The 16,670-nt window shown below is 42.4% G+C and overlaps 1 protein-coding gene across 1 annotated transcript in view; it reads left to right on the forward strand.

Annotated features, from left to right (window-relative positions):
- Positions 1–9,032: 9,032 nt before the first annotated feature.
- LOC118368312 (steroid hormone receptor ERR2-like) overlaps positions 9,033–16,670 on the forward strand; it is a 74,950-nt gene continuing 67,312 nt past the window's right edge. The window contains exon 1 of the mRNA XM_052496855.1: positions 9,033–9,436. The gene's annotated coding sequence lies outside the window, so the exon portion shown is untranslated. The remainder of the gene's footprint in view (positions 9,437–16,670) is intronic.

Raw genomic sequence — 16,670 nt, forward strand, 5'->3', positions numbered from 1 at the left:
AGTCCCCTGGTTTATTCACTCTTTATTTGGTGTAATAACACTGATATGACTCCCTATGGATCAGTTCTACATTTTTCTACGGGTTCTTACATCCTCTGCTACATGACTGCCTTAGATATATTCATTATCCATTATAATAGTCAAAGTTACTCCTAGGTGTTTTACACTACTGAATTATATTAGGAGAGATATATGTTTCTTCAAAACAATGAAGTAAATCATGAATTTCCTCAACATATATTTTGCTACTCATTGTTGTCCAATCCATATGTTTATTTAGAAATAAACATCTTATCTAGAAACAAACAGCTTCAAACAGTGATTGTAAATCTTTACCCTTTTGTGTCATGATTTTTTTACCCCAAGAGAAACATTATACAGTCATGCAGATAGGCCGTGCATGAATAAAGACTTTCTGTTGCGGTGTATATGTGCCTCCCAGGCTTGACATGAATGAAATTCCATGTAATTTGAATGGCTTTTATAGCGGCCAGGATTCTTTGAAATACCACATCCAGTGCAGTAGCTGACTGCCACTAGCCTTCCGAACACTGAAGTCATGTAGACAGGGCCAATTAATGGGCCCAGCATTTCTGAGGGACGGAATGAAGAGCTTTGAAAGGATTCCTCCACCTTAAATCTCCCCGCGCTGTGCAGCCAGCTCCCTGACCGCCTGTGAAGAACAATCAAACAGCAGCTCCCCCCTCCTATTTATCACTTTAAGACATTAGCTAGACATGGGCCTGAATATTAACGAGCTCCTTTGCCAGGCAGTTCCACACCAGAGCCTGCGTGTGGCAACATACATTTTTAATCACAGGGGGGAAACGAGGGGTCTGTCATCTATTACTGTGTGCTTACCACTCCACAAATACTCTGGGACTCTCATAACAGTCAAAACTAATACACGTATATAGCACTTTCTGTGCACATTCTTATTCAAATACCAATAAAGGCATCAATATGATAAGGACAAAATAGTGGAATTTTTATGTTATTGTACTGATCTTACAATATCACACTTAAATGTTTTTATGCTATTACTGTACCCATATCCATACTATTCAAATATTAATTTCTGCAGGCATATCCAGCCCAGGTTACCAATTTATCCCAAATTAAATTCCATTTAGGTCCTATATCTCCACGAGGAAGACCTGTTCCTGAGCCATTATCTCCTTTCCTCTCTGTATGGCTGTCTCCTGTCTCCTAGCTCCTAGCTCCATCAGCTCCCTGGGCACACTCCACTCTACATGTACAGTAAGACTGCTGGACTCAGGCAGCGGTGTGTGGACCTGGGCTCTCCCTCTTAATTGGAGTCATGTTCTCCAGAGCCTGGAGATTGGAGATGCCCTGGCATGGTCCTCCTTGGTGCCGTAAGGGGGCTATGATGGGGGCACCGCGGGAAGCTGTCGGGCAGGGAGATGCCCTGATCCCCTTCTCTAGGTCTACCACTGGGTCTCCAATAGCACCACATGGCACCCTGGTCACCAGGTCACACAGCTGCTGTTCAAAATCAAATCAAATCACATTTTATTCGTCACATACACATATTTAGCAGATGTTTTTGCGGGTGTAGTGAAATGCTTGTGTTCCGAGCTCCAACAGTGCAGTAGTATCTAATAATTCACAACAATACACACAAATCTAAAAGTAAAATAATGGAATGAAGAAACATATAAATATTTGATCAAGCATGTCGGAGTGGCATTGACTAGAATCCAGTAGAATAGAATAGAGTATATACATATGATGAGTAAAGCAGTATGAAAGCATTATTAAAGTGGCCAGCGATATCAAGTCTATGTATATAAGGCAGTTGTAACAACACTGGTAGAGAAAGGAACATGGGGAGAGGAGAAATTCTCAACCACAACGTAAGAGAGTATCACTGCTTTGTTGGAAACATAAGTCTTTAAAACAATAAAACCAAATTCCAATGCATTTCTACAAAGTAATCAAGTCATGATATGAAATTAGATGTTTTGTAAGATAACCGTTTGGTTCATGGTCAATGAGTGAAATATTATCTAGAGTGAGATTTATTATACAATCTATGTTTCATTTGTTTAGATGATAACATATAAATCACAATGTTTAGTGTGGAAATTACACTGATCAGCTGAATGAGGTAGAGCATGCAGGGCTGCTTCTGCCAGCCTTGATCAATCTCAATCCCACTCACAGCCTCCTAAATTGAAAACTAAGGAAAGTAATTTTGTGCTCAATGGAAGTTTTCCTTTGCAAATTTTGCCTTCCATTAAGAATCAAATTAAGTGCTGGACCACTGCTTTCTGAGAGTCACTTTTAACTGCTCCCCCCACCACCAACAGCATCATCTCCACCACGATGTGCACACATAAACACATGCACCCACCTACGCACACACTTTTAATTTGTGATTTATTATGTTCTCGTGAAGGTAGCTCAGATTGGCATGCTGTTGAGTGAGAGGTGGTTGTTCCACTGCACAATGGTGTGTGCGTTTGTGCATGTCTGTGCGTGTGTGTGTGTGTGTGCGTGCGTGCGCGTGTGTGTGTGTGTGTGTGTGTGTGTGTGTGTGTGTGTGTGTGTGTGTGTGTGTGTGTGTGTGTGTGTGTGTGTGTGTGTGTGTGTGTGTGTGTGTGTGTGTGTGTGTGTGTGTGTGTGTGTGTGTGTGTGTGTTTGAGCACGAGCGCAATTGTGCGTCACAGAGGGGGGTGAGGGAGAGTGTGCAGCCATCATTCATTCCTGTGGGCCAGCCCTTGCAGCACGTGGCAGCAGGTGACCAGTGTCAGACAGGAAAGGTCACAGGCCTGCAGTCTGTGCTCTCTACCCGTTTACTGATGTAGAAAACCATAGACACAGACCTTGACTCAATGTGAAAGCATTGTGCACATCTCATATCCTCACAAGACATACTGAAATGTAGACTCTCCAAATAATGCCAGCAACAGCTGGATATACAGGCTTCAGTATGCTTCAATTCACAACAATACACACAAATCTAAAAGTAAAATAATGGAATTTAGAAATATATTAATATTTGATCAAGCATGTCGGAGTGGCATTGACTACAATCCAGTAGAATAGAATAGAGTATATGCATATGAGATGAGTAAAGCAGTATGAAAGCATTATGAAAGTGGCCAGCGATATCAAGTCTATGTATATAAGGCAGTTGTAACAACACTGGTAGAGAAAGGAACATGGGGAGAGGAGAAATTCTCAACCACAACGTAAGAGAGAATGGATGGGATGACCAGTGAGATATACCTGCTGGAGCGTGACCAGTGAGCTGAGATAAGGCGCAGCTTTACCTAGCAAAGACTTATAGATGACCTGGAGCCAGTGGGTCAGGCGGCGAATATGTAGCGAGGGCCAGCCGACTAGAGCATACAGGTCGCAGTGTTGGGTGGTATATGGGGCTTTGGTGACAAAACGGATGGCACTGTGATAGACTGCATCCAGTTTGCAGAGTAGAGTGTTGGAGGCTATTTTGTAAATGACATCGCCAAAGTCGAGGATCGGTAGGATAGTCAGTTTTACTAGGGTATGTTTGGCGGCGTGAGTGAAGGAGGCTTTGTTGCAAAATAGAAAGCCGATTCTAGATTTCATTTTGGATTGGAGATGTTTAATATGAGTTTGGAAGGAGAGTTTACATTCTAGCCACACACCTAGGTATTTGTAGTTGCCCACATATTCTAAGTCAGAACCGTCCAGAGTAGTGATGCTAGTCGGGCGGGCGGGTGCGAGCAGCAAACGGTTGAAAAGCATGCATTTAGTTTTTCTATCGTTTACGAGCAGTTGGAGGCCACGGAAGGAGTGTTGTATGGCATTGAAGCTCGTCTGGAGGTTAGTTAACACAGTGTCCAAAGAAGGGCCAGATGTACAGTATCCAGAATGGTGTCGTCTGCGTAGAGGTGGATCAGGGAATCAGCAAGAGCGACATCGTTGATATATACAGAGAAAATAGTCGGCCCGAGAATGGAACCATGTGGTACCCCATAGAAACTGCCAGAGGTCCGGACAACAGGATTTGACACACTGAACTATGTATGAGAAGTAGCTGGTGAACCAGGCGAGGCAGTCATTTGAGAAACCAAGGCTGTTGAGTCTGCCGATAAGAATACGGTGATTGACAGAGTCTTTTTTAATTTTTAATTTTCCCCCAATTTCATGGTATCCAATTGTTTTAGTAGCTACTATCTTGTCTCATCGCTACAACTCCCGTACGGGCTCGGGAGAGACAAAGGTTGAAAGTCATGCATCCTCCGATACACAACCCAACCAAGCCGCACTGCTTCTTAACACAGCACGCATCCAACCCGGAAGCCAGCCGCACCAATGTGTCGGAGGAAACACCATGCACCTGGAAACCTTGGTTAGCGTGCACTGCGCCCAGCCCGCCACAGGAGTCGCTGGTGTGCGATGAGTCAAGGATATCCCTACTGGCGAAGCCCTCCCTAACCCAAACGACGCTGGGCCAATTGTGCATCGCCCCACGGACCTCCCCGTCGCGGCCGGTTGCAACAAAGCCTGGGTGCGAACCCAGAGTCTCTGGTGGCACAGCTGGCGCTGCAGTACAGCGCCCTTAACCACTTTGCCACCCGGGAGGCCCGATTGACATAGTCAAAAGCCCAGGTCAATGAAGACGGCTGCACAGTACAATCTTTTATCAATTGCGGTTATGATATCGTTTAGTACCTTGAGTGTGGCTGAGGTGCACCCGTGACCAGCTCGGAAACCGGATTGCACAGCGGAGAAGTTACGGTGGGATTCGAAATGGTCAGTGATCTGTTTATTAATTTGGCTTTCGAAGACTTTAGAAAGGCAGGGCAGGATGGATATAGGTCTATAACAGTTTGGTCTAAAGAATCACCCCCTTTGAAGAGGGGGATGACCGCAGCAGCTTTCCAATCTTTAGGGATCTCGGATGATACAAAAGAGAGGTTGAACAGACTGGTAATAGTGGTTGCAAAAATGGCGGCGGATAAATTTAGAAAGAGAGGGTCCAGATTGTCTAGACCAGCTGATTTGTACGGTTCCAGGTTCTGCAGCTCTTTCAGAACATCTGCATTCTGGATTTGGGTGAAAGAGAAGCTGGGGAAGCTTGAGCAAGTAGCTGCGGGGGGTGCGGAGCTGTTGGCAGGGGTTTATCGGTGGTGACAGTGTTACCTAGCCTCAGTGCAGTGGGCAGCTGAGAGGAGGTGCTATTGTTCTCCATGGACTAGATCAAGGTGTATGGCTCTTGTTTCATCCTCTCCACGGCCTCAGGGGTGTCTTCCGTTGATTGCATTACATTCACAGCAACCTTCCCCTCATTAGTGGCAACTATGTTTCAACTCCTTATTTCTCATGGCTGATCTGAGGCCACACACGCCGGCATGCACACACACAATTATTGTAGGGCATTTTTTTGGGCTACACATGCCCATTTTTTGTCTTAGATTTAAGTCGCGATGGACATGGAAGATGAAGAGGGTTACGATTAGATTTAAATCGTATAGAATAGCTATATTTTTGGTTGTAAGATAAATATTTTTGTTTAAGATCATTTTCACATATGACATGTGCAAATGAAACCATTTGTACTGACCACTCTATTGTGAAAAAAGGGCATTGATAGGAAGGTAGATAGGACTGATCAATTAGATGTGCAGTTTTCTCCCTGGGCCTTCCTTCATATCTCTACCTCCTGTATGTGCTGCGGAGGGGTCGGGGGTAGGGTCAGGTAAGTGGTGACGTGGGCGGGCTTCTGCCCCTTTATCAATCAAGATTTTAATTACACACGTCCAGGGTGACAGCTAGATTAGAAACCAATCAACGCTATCGGCCACAACATCTAATTACTGTTTATTGACAGATATGGCCCCCTTCACTTTCCCAAATAAGATACACCTCCCCCACCCCTTACACAAAGAGGAACTGCTCCTACTGTCCATGAAAGACTTTATGATTAGTAACTCTCTACTTGGAAATCAATGTATGCTTATGGAGGCAGGCATTCCCCCAAGTATTCTATGGTAGTCTATGTCAAGTTATCTATGTAGCTGAAGACATTTGATCTCATGTAGCCTGAAAAAACAAGAACCTGAATTAGGACCAGTGATTTTACACGTACTTGGACACTACCACCCATTAATCTCTCCTAACACTATGTCCAAGTGTTGCCAGTTTTGCTGGTGTTGGGACAGTATTTTGGGTGTTTTCCATAGTTCAGCTGTCAGTCCCTCCTGCATATATGCTATTTTAATGACCAGTGGTGACCGACCCCTGAGCTCTGACCCTGAGGACCATACAGGTAGACCATCAGGCACCGTCAACCCCGATGTTCAGAATGCTGCTTCCCAGCCCATTCATTCTCCCTGCATCTTTGGGAGCATGGAGCTCCATGCTCTGCTACTCTCTGCAACTGTGGAGCACGTCTGTCTACTCTCCATCAGCTGTTTGACAACCCCCACCACCACACTGAGCACTTCACCGTTAAAGCTGAGAATCTGCCTCAGGTAAATATGGAGTCAATTATTGGATTATTGTTATTTCATTTGGCCGTGTAGTAATGGCTGGATTATAAACATTGCAGAGTATAGATTTCCTGTCAGATCCTATGAATCAAACATCCTTATCTCATTTCCAGACTGCCTCTCCACCCAGCACAACCAGGGAATCCGGGGGAGCAGAAAGAACAGCTCTGCAGCCAGCCAGCACAGCTCAGCACAGTACAGGCACTCCAAAGTCCATTCAAAGATTTCAAATACCACTTAGGACTCCTGCCCATATTTGTTAAGCAAGTAAATCTACGGGGTGAGGTGCACTGAATTTAGAGAGAGGGGAAGAGAAGGGAGAGAGATAGGACAAGGGGGAAAAGGGAGAGAAATGTCTTCCAAATGAAATTTGGAGGATGGTGGATGGAGGCGAGCTGACAGCAGGTGGAGTTAGTGAAGCTGCCCTCTGATTTGGTTTGAACCAGGGGAAAGAAAAATGTTTGTCTTTCTTTGAATTATGCAACGTTTTTGAGAGGGAGTTGAGATTAATGCCTGGTTTGTTTGATCCCGGGACATCACTAATGGCGGTTCTGTCTGATGGTTGATGTTTCTTAGCTCATCTCTCTGCCTGTTTGACATGGGAGTTACTTCACTGGGTTTACAACGTCATCATGATTGGGTTAGTGGAACAGTGTAGAGCAGTAGGAAAACAACCATCCATGGAGCTAGACCTTACAGTCTATCCAGCTCTCTCCTCACATCTATAGAGAGATGAGAATATTAAGAGAATAATACCATTATAATGTATGCCAACCCTGAAAAGCATGAGTGTACTGTAGTTTGAGCAGAAATCAGTCCATTCATTCATCCCACCAAGGCACTGATAATAACTCCATGCATGGAAACACACTGGTTTCATTGACCTGCTTACTAAGTGAGGCAATAATCACCTTGAAATGTATCCATCTGAGGAAGAGTCTTTTCATTGGGAACTAAACAGGACCACTGTTGTAATTCCTCAGACCTGATGGATGCTGTGCCTTTAACAAATTGCATTTATAGATTTTCCCTTTGAAGGGATAATCTGATCTCTTAATTTATATTTCTACCATGAAACACAAGTGATCTTTCCAACCCCCTGGTGCACCTCAATTGGAATACATTTTCACATGCACTTAATCGCATTCAAATATATTGATATTTTTTATGTGACTGACTATTTTATAATTTGAATGTAACTTAATGTTCTCTTTCAAATGTATTTATCAATAGCCTATCAACATGGACCCTAAACTTGTATATTTAGCCTATGAATTGAATTAATGGGTTAATTATACAAACATAGTACATGTTGTTGCTGGCAGGCTCCTGCCATTAGTTCAGTTCCTGAATTGCAATGTGTTATTGTACAATAAAAATGCCTCTCTTGTCCTCGGTGGTCTGGTGAAATACCACTCCCTCTAGCGGAGATAATGGAATTGGCGCGCTTGGTAGTCCCTACACAAACTGCATACGCCTTCAAAGCAAGTGTATTCAGGAATGAGGGGTCATCTCAGTTTAGGGTCAGCGTTAAATGGAAAAGTTTTTGAATTATTATCCCATAATGTTGTCTTTAAAGGTATGCTACTTGATGACAGACAACTCATTAGATATCTCTATTTTTTACTTTCTATTTGACATAATTGCCCACAGAAACCTATGAAACAATGGATTTGATAACAAGCATATGAAACATTGCACATTACTTTTCTGCTATAGTAAATTCAATACTGACACCATCAGTGGCCTACAGTCCACATTACTTTTCTGCTATAGTAAATTCAATACTGACACCATCAGTGGCCTACAGTCCACATTACTTTTCTGCTATAGTAAATTCAATACTGACACCATCAGTGGCCTACAGTCCACATTACTTTTCTGCTATAGTAAATTCAATACTGACACCATCAGTGGCCTACAGTCCACATTACTTTTCTGCTATAGTAAATTCAATACTGACACCATCAGTGGCCTACAGTCCACATTACTTTTCTGCTATAGTAAATTCAATACTGACACCATCAGTGGCCTACAGTCCACATTACTTTTCTGCTATAGTAAATTCAATACTGACACCATCAGTGGCCTACAGTCCACATTACTTTTCTGCTATAGTAAATTCAATACTGACACCATCAGTGGCCTACAGTCCACATTACTTTTCTGCTATAGTAAATTCAATACTGACACCATCAGTGGCCTACAGTCCACGACACTAATTGCAGCAACTCGATGCAACTGCATATTTCCAAGAGGCAAAACTAATTAGGCTACAAGTTTTCATACAATAACTGAACTGAGGTCAATGTGAAGAAGGGGGTTCCTGATCATTTGCATACACATCTGGCCCCCATATGCACCGTCTCAAACTTCCTGAGGGTCTGTCACAGTGTTAGCAGCTATGCGATACTGTTGCGACGCCCTGATCTCACTCTGCTGCAGACGCTACGCTACTATTGTCTTGTTATTTATTCATCAACAGTGGAATCCAACCGACCTTTTCCAGAACTACTGTGGTATTCAAGATTTGCACCGAGTGTCAACTGTCACTGCTGTTTTCTTGGTGAAGATGTACACTAACCCAGGGGCACACGTTGCTGTTATGGACCCCGAGGGGGAGGAGAGAGAGAGGGCAAATATTCTATGGCAGTTATCCAAATTATCCCCGACTTTTTCTCCGTAACTGTAGCATTAAAGGTCAGTAGTGGCTTCAAACAGCTGTATAGGTACCTAGGTATCTGCAACGATTTTGGTGTCGCCGCAGGGGATGGACTGAGAGGGCAAAGGCTGGAGGAGGAGTTGATAGCTGCCTACATGACTAAAACTGCACATTCACAATCATAGGGAAAGAGCCGCTATTACGCTATTGAAGACAGCACTCCTACGCAGTAGCACCTGGGGGACTTGATATGACCTGTCTGTGTAAGGTAGAGTATTCTCAACCACTTTTCTCTTCCATTTATTATCATGGGCCCACTTTTCTGAAGCTATTTACAAGTTGGCAGTTTGTAAAACTTCATTATTAGCCATTGAGTTCAAGGTTGATTAAAATATTTTGAATGAAAGATGGTCACAAATTAAGTTTTGTATTTTGATGGGAGTTAGTGTGTGTCTGTTATTTCATGCAACTTTTTAAAAGTGCATATTTCACTATGTTACTGATGTGAAGTGCTGCTGTTATTGATGAGGCTGTAGCTTAGTTCTGTCCCGGTTGGCAACTCTTATCCATGTAGTTTGCCAACTTGCAAAATAGCAGCCTCAAACCCTACGCAACGTTTTAATAATCACCCCGCTATATTCAATGCTTCATAACTATGGACAAGTTCAACATGCACTCTTTTATTCGTTTCTTTTTTTTCTTAATGATTTTCTTTTGTATTGATTGTGGCTCTGAATCAGAGAGCCGTGATGATGGCTGCCTGTTTTAATGAAGGACTGTTAATCAATGGAGCTGAAATTTAAATCAACTTGAAGTGCGTCGCACGCGTCTCATAGGCTAAATGAAAAACAGAAACATGATGTGAGAGAGAGCTAGAGAGAGGGGAGGACTTCCGCTAAAGCCAAACGGTCAACACAATTGCTGTCCCATGTCGTAGCTATTCATCGGTAACCTTAACTTCATAACATCATTCGGTCCAGTGTTGAGTGACTTAAGTTGTGACTAACGTATCTTGGAGTTGTTGTTCGGCACGTAGCCTAGCGGGTATAGAGGCGAGCTGGAGGGTTGTCAGTTCGAATCCTGAGTCCCGGGAAAAAAATCTGGTGGGAAGTGAGCTGGCAACTGGAGTGATACCATCGCCTGCCGTTGATTCCTTGAACAGGCACTTAACCTCCCCCCACATCTCTCCAAATCCTGTGTGTCTTTCTGATTGTTGGGTTTAATGTGGAGGTGAAATTTTGGTTGGACCATGTGTGCAATTGACCAGTAAATAATTATCAAAATTCTCGTGCCAGCGCCTGCGAATTTCGGGAAGCAAGGCCCTTTCTACTTTGCTCCCACGTTTACTGCACTGCTCTCTTGTTACCATCTTGAATATCAGATGTGTAAGACCATAATACTTTACTGAATGTTTTCTAGGCTACTATTGGTCAAATTTGACTAAAAACTTAGGCCCAAGCTTAGCCTGGGGACCAAGTTAGCTTACTATTGTTATTTATTGCCTTTTTGAAATTCCAAACATTTGGGCCTATGCGGTGTGGCCTATTCTTTCATTCATATAACAGTCCCTGTATCCATAATTTTGAGAATTGAGAATTCTAGGTACTTTGAAACCAGAAGCCTAGGCTACTTGTTGGGTCAAAACAGGTCATGTTAGATGAAATGGACGCAATGCATATTTTAGTAGTTCATTATTGTGTGGTGACACAAACACAAACACATGCACGCAAGCACACACACACACACACACTGCTTCAACATGCTGTTATTCTTATTGAATATGTATTTATTGTCTAAGCCTCTATGTCAGATTTGCAGAGTACCAGTTCCTCCTTGGTTCTCGGTGTGTAATGAAATAAGGGAGCTCTGTGAGTGTAACACTAGCCCAAAGTCTTTTATGACAAGAATTGTGCGTGCTGTATTACTTTCTGTCATAACTCTGCTTCCACATTTGCTCTCCTAAGAGTGATCAAGTGCGTTCAACGCATCGAGCAGGTCTCTTCTCTTTTTTGCATCCGGTTCTCCCTGTTAAATCAGCTGCCACTGCGATAAGGGAAGGTTTCATACCACACCTGATAAGAGGGCATTATGAACAACATAACTTTTATTACTGAGTTTACACTACAACAGTCTGGCCAATGTCATCCAGTAAGCACTGGAAGGCAAGTGTAATATTTCTCTATTATATTACATCATCTCCTTCTCTGATATGCATGCAGCTTGTAAATGTTGGCATTATCAACTGTGGTAGACACGCAATGAATAAGGATGATCTTGGCATATGAACATGAATATGTAACCCTGTAAATGACCCCAGTCACTAAAACCCCTGTGTGTGTGTGTGTGTGTGTGTGTGTGTGTGTGTGTGTGTGTGTGTGTGTGTGTGTGTGTGTGTGTGTGTGTGTGTGTGTGTGTGTGTGTGTGTGTGTGCGTGCGTGCGTGTTTTTATTTTTTTATGGAGGATTCCAGCACTGACCCAGCCATTTTCATATGCATTCCAAAGGGATTTCTCCCATCCCTTTAACCAAATCAGATGGATAGAAAAAATCTGTTTCAGAATATCTAGACATCAATCATCAATTGAATACAATCCATTGAATACATGCCAAAGCATGTTCTTGTAGTAGCTAGCAGTTTACAGCTGTATCTTACAGTAGTTTACAGCTCTTTGATAATATATAGTCCTTTTTTATATATGCTTATTCATGAAATCCCTTGTCAGCATTGTCTGTAATTTGCACCATGTTTCTGCAGGGTTGTATCCGGGTCAAGGAAATTGGGTAGCACTTTGTTTTGAAGAAAACATGTAGTCCTGATTTGCTCTGGATATTTCTCATTATTCCATTGACATATTCAGTCAGATTTGTTGCGACTTCAGCAAACATGTAAGGTTTTATCATTAATTCACACTAGTTCAATTTTGGATTGTATATTGTGTCTTATAGTAGCTGCCATGTCAATCATTAGCTTAGATGTGGAAATAGAGTTATTTGGTGTACTGTTAGTCATTTTGTGTCTTTAAGAAAGACTATATGTTTTAATGTGTGCTGCTTTATTTATTTGTTAAACAAGGCAAGTCAGTTAAGAACAAATTCCTATTTAAAATGACAGCTTACCCCAGCTGACAGGAATCCCAATCACAGCCAGATGTGATGAAGCCTGGATTTGAACCAGGTGCTTCTTGCAGAGAGACTGTGCCTTAGAACACAGCGCCACTCCAGAGCCCAGGGATAGCTCCCCCAAATGACACAATCACACATTGGCTTCCTTACCCTGTAAGCAGTATATGGACAAGGAGTGACAGTGATCCATGCTTTGGTTTAGTTTCCCTGGTACTGTTTCCACATGCTAACATTTTAGCATTTGTGGCACAAATCCCATTCAAGTCATGGGACCAATATTAGCATTTTTTTGTGCATCATGTTCAAATCATCGATAAGTGACATTGTTAAGCAGTCAATTCTAGATACTTTCGTATGATTTGGACATGATGCTTGAAATATGCTAGTGTTGATCAAGTCCTGTGTTGATCAATAGCCATCGTGTGATGTTTTTGCATCGATTACGGTAAAGAGCCGATGAATAGAACTGGATTATTTGTCAAGCTGGAATACCATCATGTCGTTGTGGGGGCAGTCCTATTTTATTAGAGATATACTGTTACTGTACCACAGTAGGGAGAGATCAGTTTCCCACCTGCTCTCGTTCTGTACCCTATTGGTAGACATTGTACTCACTTCCCCAAGTGGTCGACTCTTCAATTATCAAATGATTAAAGCAACTATGAAAAGTAAAGCCACTGGCCACCATCGTTGAACCTGCTATATTCAAGAAGAGCTCGTGAAATAGGAGTGAGTTCTACTCTTTCTATTTCCTTTATCCCAGCAGTGTCATCCATTGTCAGACTGCTTTTTTCTCCTTTAAGATGCCATGTTAAGCTGTGCTCTTATAATATGGGGATACAGTAACATGGAGCCCCTCATTGACTGTGAAATGCTATCTGCATTCTCCACATTCTTCCTTGGCTTGACCAACAGTGAAATACAGGCGGTTTTAAACAGAGGTCAGAGAAGACAGGGCTGGATTTTCCACTGCTTTAGATGCTGATGCGCTCTCAGAGTTTGAGTTAGGGCTTGAGATCATCTCTCACAGCTGGTGAAAGGTCCACAATAGTCCTTCACATGTAACACCAAGTGCAAATGGCCACGCACAGCTCAATACATGGATTTGATTTCCTCAATGGTTCCAAAGTTGTTTTCTATTGCAAGTAAAGAAATACATCAGTTCCGGGTTGTGTCTGTGATGTGGTTTCAGTTTTCTGTTAGTGCGCTTTTTGACTTGTTCTGAATCAAAACACATCTGATTTGGTTATACTTCTGCAGAAATGTCTCTGGTAAACTTAAAAGCCACTACTGCTGTTAGTTGGAAACAGTTTTTAATAAGATTGTTTAATGAGTAATTTGTGTTGCTGTATTGTGCAGCATTGTGTTGCTGTATTGTGCAGCATTGTGTTGCTGTATTGTGCAGCATTGTGTTGCTGTATTGTGCAGCATTGTGCTGCTGTATTGTGCAGCATTGTGTTGCTGCATTGTGCAGCATTGTGTTGATGTATTGTGCAGCATTGTGTTGCTGCATTGTGCAGCATTGTGTTGCTGTATTGTGCAGCATTGTGCTGCTGTATTGTGCAGCATTGTGTTGCAGCATTGTGTTGATGTATTGTGCAGCATTGTGTTGCTGTATTGTGCAGCATTGTGCTGCTGTATTGTGCAGCATTGTGTTGCTGTATTGTGCAGCATTGTGTTGATGTATTGTGCAGCATTGTGTTGCTGTATTGTGCAGCATTGTGCTGCTGTATTGTGCAGCATTGTGCTGCTGTATTGTGCACCATTGTGTTGCTGTATTGTGCAGCATTGTGTTGCTGTATTGTGCAGCATTGTGTTGCTGTATTGTGCAGCATTGTGCTGCTGTATTGTGCAGCATTGTGCTGCTGTATTGTGCAGCATTGTGCTGCTGTATTGTGCAGCATTGTGCTGCTGTATTGTGCAGCATTGTGCTGCTGTATTGTGCTGCTGTATTGTGCAGCATTGTGCTGCTGTATTGTGCAGCATTGTGTTGCTGTATTGTGCAGCATTGTGTTGCTGTATTGTGCAGCATTGTGCTGCTGTATTGTGCAGCATTGTGCTGCTGTATTGTGCAGCATTGTGTTGCTGTATTGTGCAGCATTGTGTTGCTGTATTGTGCAGCATTGTGTTGCTGTATTGTGCAGCATTGTGCTGCTGTATTGTGCAGCATTGTGCTGCTGTATTGTGCAGCATTGTGTTGCTGTATTGTGCAGCATTGTGTTGCTGTATTGTGCAGCATTGTGTTGCTGTATTGTGCAGCATTGTGTTGATGTATTGTGCAGCATTGTGTTGCTGTATTGTGCAGCATTGTGCTGCTGTATTGTGCAGCATTGTGCTGCTGTATTGTGCAGCATTGTGTTGATGTATTGTGCAGCATTGTGCTGCTGTATTGTGCAGCATTGTGCTGCTGTATTGTGCAGCATTGTGCTGCTGTATTGTGCAGCATTGTGTTGCTGTATTGTGCAGCATTGTGCTGCTGTATTGTGCAGCATTGTGTTGCTGTATTGTGCAGCATTGTGTTGCTGTATTGTGCAGCATTGTGTTGCTGTATTGTGCAGCATTGTGTTGCTGTATTGTGCAGCATTGTGTTGCTGTATTGTGCAGCATTGTGTTGATGTATTGTGCAGCATTGTGCTGCTGTATTGTGCAGCATTGTGCTGCTGTATTGTGCAGCATTGTGCTGCTGTATTGTGCAGCATTGTGCTGCTGTATTGTGCAGCATTGTGCTGCTGTATTGTGCAGCATTGTGTTGCTGTATTGTGCAGCATTGTGTTGCTGTATTGTGCAGCATTGTGCAGCATTGTGTTGCTGTATTGTGCAGCATTGTGTTGCTGTATTGTGCAGCATTGTGCTGCTGTATTGTGCAGCATTGTGTTGATGTATTGTGCAGCATTGTGCTGCTGTATTGTGCAGCATTGTGTTGCTGTATTGTGCAGCATTGTGCTGCTGTATTGTGCAGCATTGTGTTGCTGTATTGTGCAGCATTGTGTTGCTGTATTGTGCAGCATTGTGCAGCATTGTGTTGCTGTATTGTGCAGCATTGTGTTGCTGTATTGTGCAGCATTGTGCTGCTGTATTGTGCAGCATTGTGTTGATGTATTGTGCAGCATTGTGCTGCTGTATTGTGCAGCATTGTGTTGCTGTATTGTGCAGCATTGTGCTGCTGTATTGTGCAGCATTGTGTTGATGTATTGTGCAGCATTGTGCTGCTGTATTGTGCAGCATTGTGTTGCTGTATTGTGCAGCATTGTGTTGATGTATTGTGCAGCATTGTGTTGCTGTATTGTGCAGCATTGTGCTGCTGTATTGTGCAGCATTGTGTTGCTGTATTGTGCAGCATTGTGTTGCTGTATTGTGCAGCATTGTGCAGCATTGTGTTGCTGTATTGTGCAGCATTGTGTTGCTGTATTGTGCAGCATTGTGCTGCTGTATTGTGCAGCATTGTGTTGATGTATTGTGCAGCATTGTGCTGCTGTATTGTGCAGCATTGTGTTGCTGTATTGTGCAGCATTGTGCTGCTGTATTGTGCAGCATTGTGTTGATGTATTGTGCAGCATTGTGCTGCTGTATTGTGCAGCATTGTGTTGCTGTATTGTGCAGCATTGTGCTGCTGTATTGTGCAGCATTGTGCTGCTGTATTGTGCAGCATTGTGTCGCTGTATTGTGCAGCATTGTGTTGATGTATTGTGCAGCATTGTGCTGCTGTATTGTGCAGCATTGTGTTGATGTATTGTGTAGCATTGTGCTGCTGCATTGCTTTATTGTGGTTGTATGTAAACAAAACAACAAATTGCTGATGGACTCTTGTCATTGTTGTGCAAATTTTTTTTGTTAAAAATATATATACTGTATGGTCATAAATAGTCCCTGTGAAGTTTCAGCACATTCAAAATAATATACATAATTATTATGATACCACCTTTTTGCAAAAAAAAGGGAATTGTTAGCTATTCAACTTTTTATAAAAGCTTTATTTCTGTGAAGCTGAAAAGTAAAGGTTGAATTGAATCAATCAATAATAATGATGTTTGTTCTACAATAAACAGTATGTTTAGCTGTTTCCCTAACTAATTGAGATTCAGTGGGCTCAAGGGGGAAATCATTTTCTTGACTATGTATGGATATGTGCTTTATTTTGACTCTGTACATTGACTCTGTACCATGTACCTGTTGTATTCAGAGCATGTGACAATGTTTTTGTTGATTTGATTTGATATTTCAACATCAATAGGGCTTGTCCAGACACTCATGTATTTATTCTTTATTTTAAACGTTCACACAGTATTTCACAAACGTTCACACGTTCACAAAATATTGACATTAATAATTTTTTAAAATATATATATAAAAAAGTTTTTCTAATGCCCTACAATGTGAGAT

Source organism: Oncorhynchus keta, chromosome 35 (genome assembly GCF_023373465.1).
Source record: "Oncorhynchus keta strain PuntledgeMale-10-30-2019 chromosome 35, Oket_V2, whole genome shotgun sequence".
NCBI classification, from domain to species: Eukaryota; Metazoa; Chordata; class Actinopteri; order Salmoniformes; family Salmonidae; genus Oncorhynchus; species Oncorhynchus keta.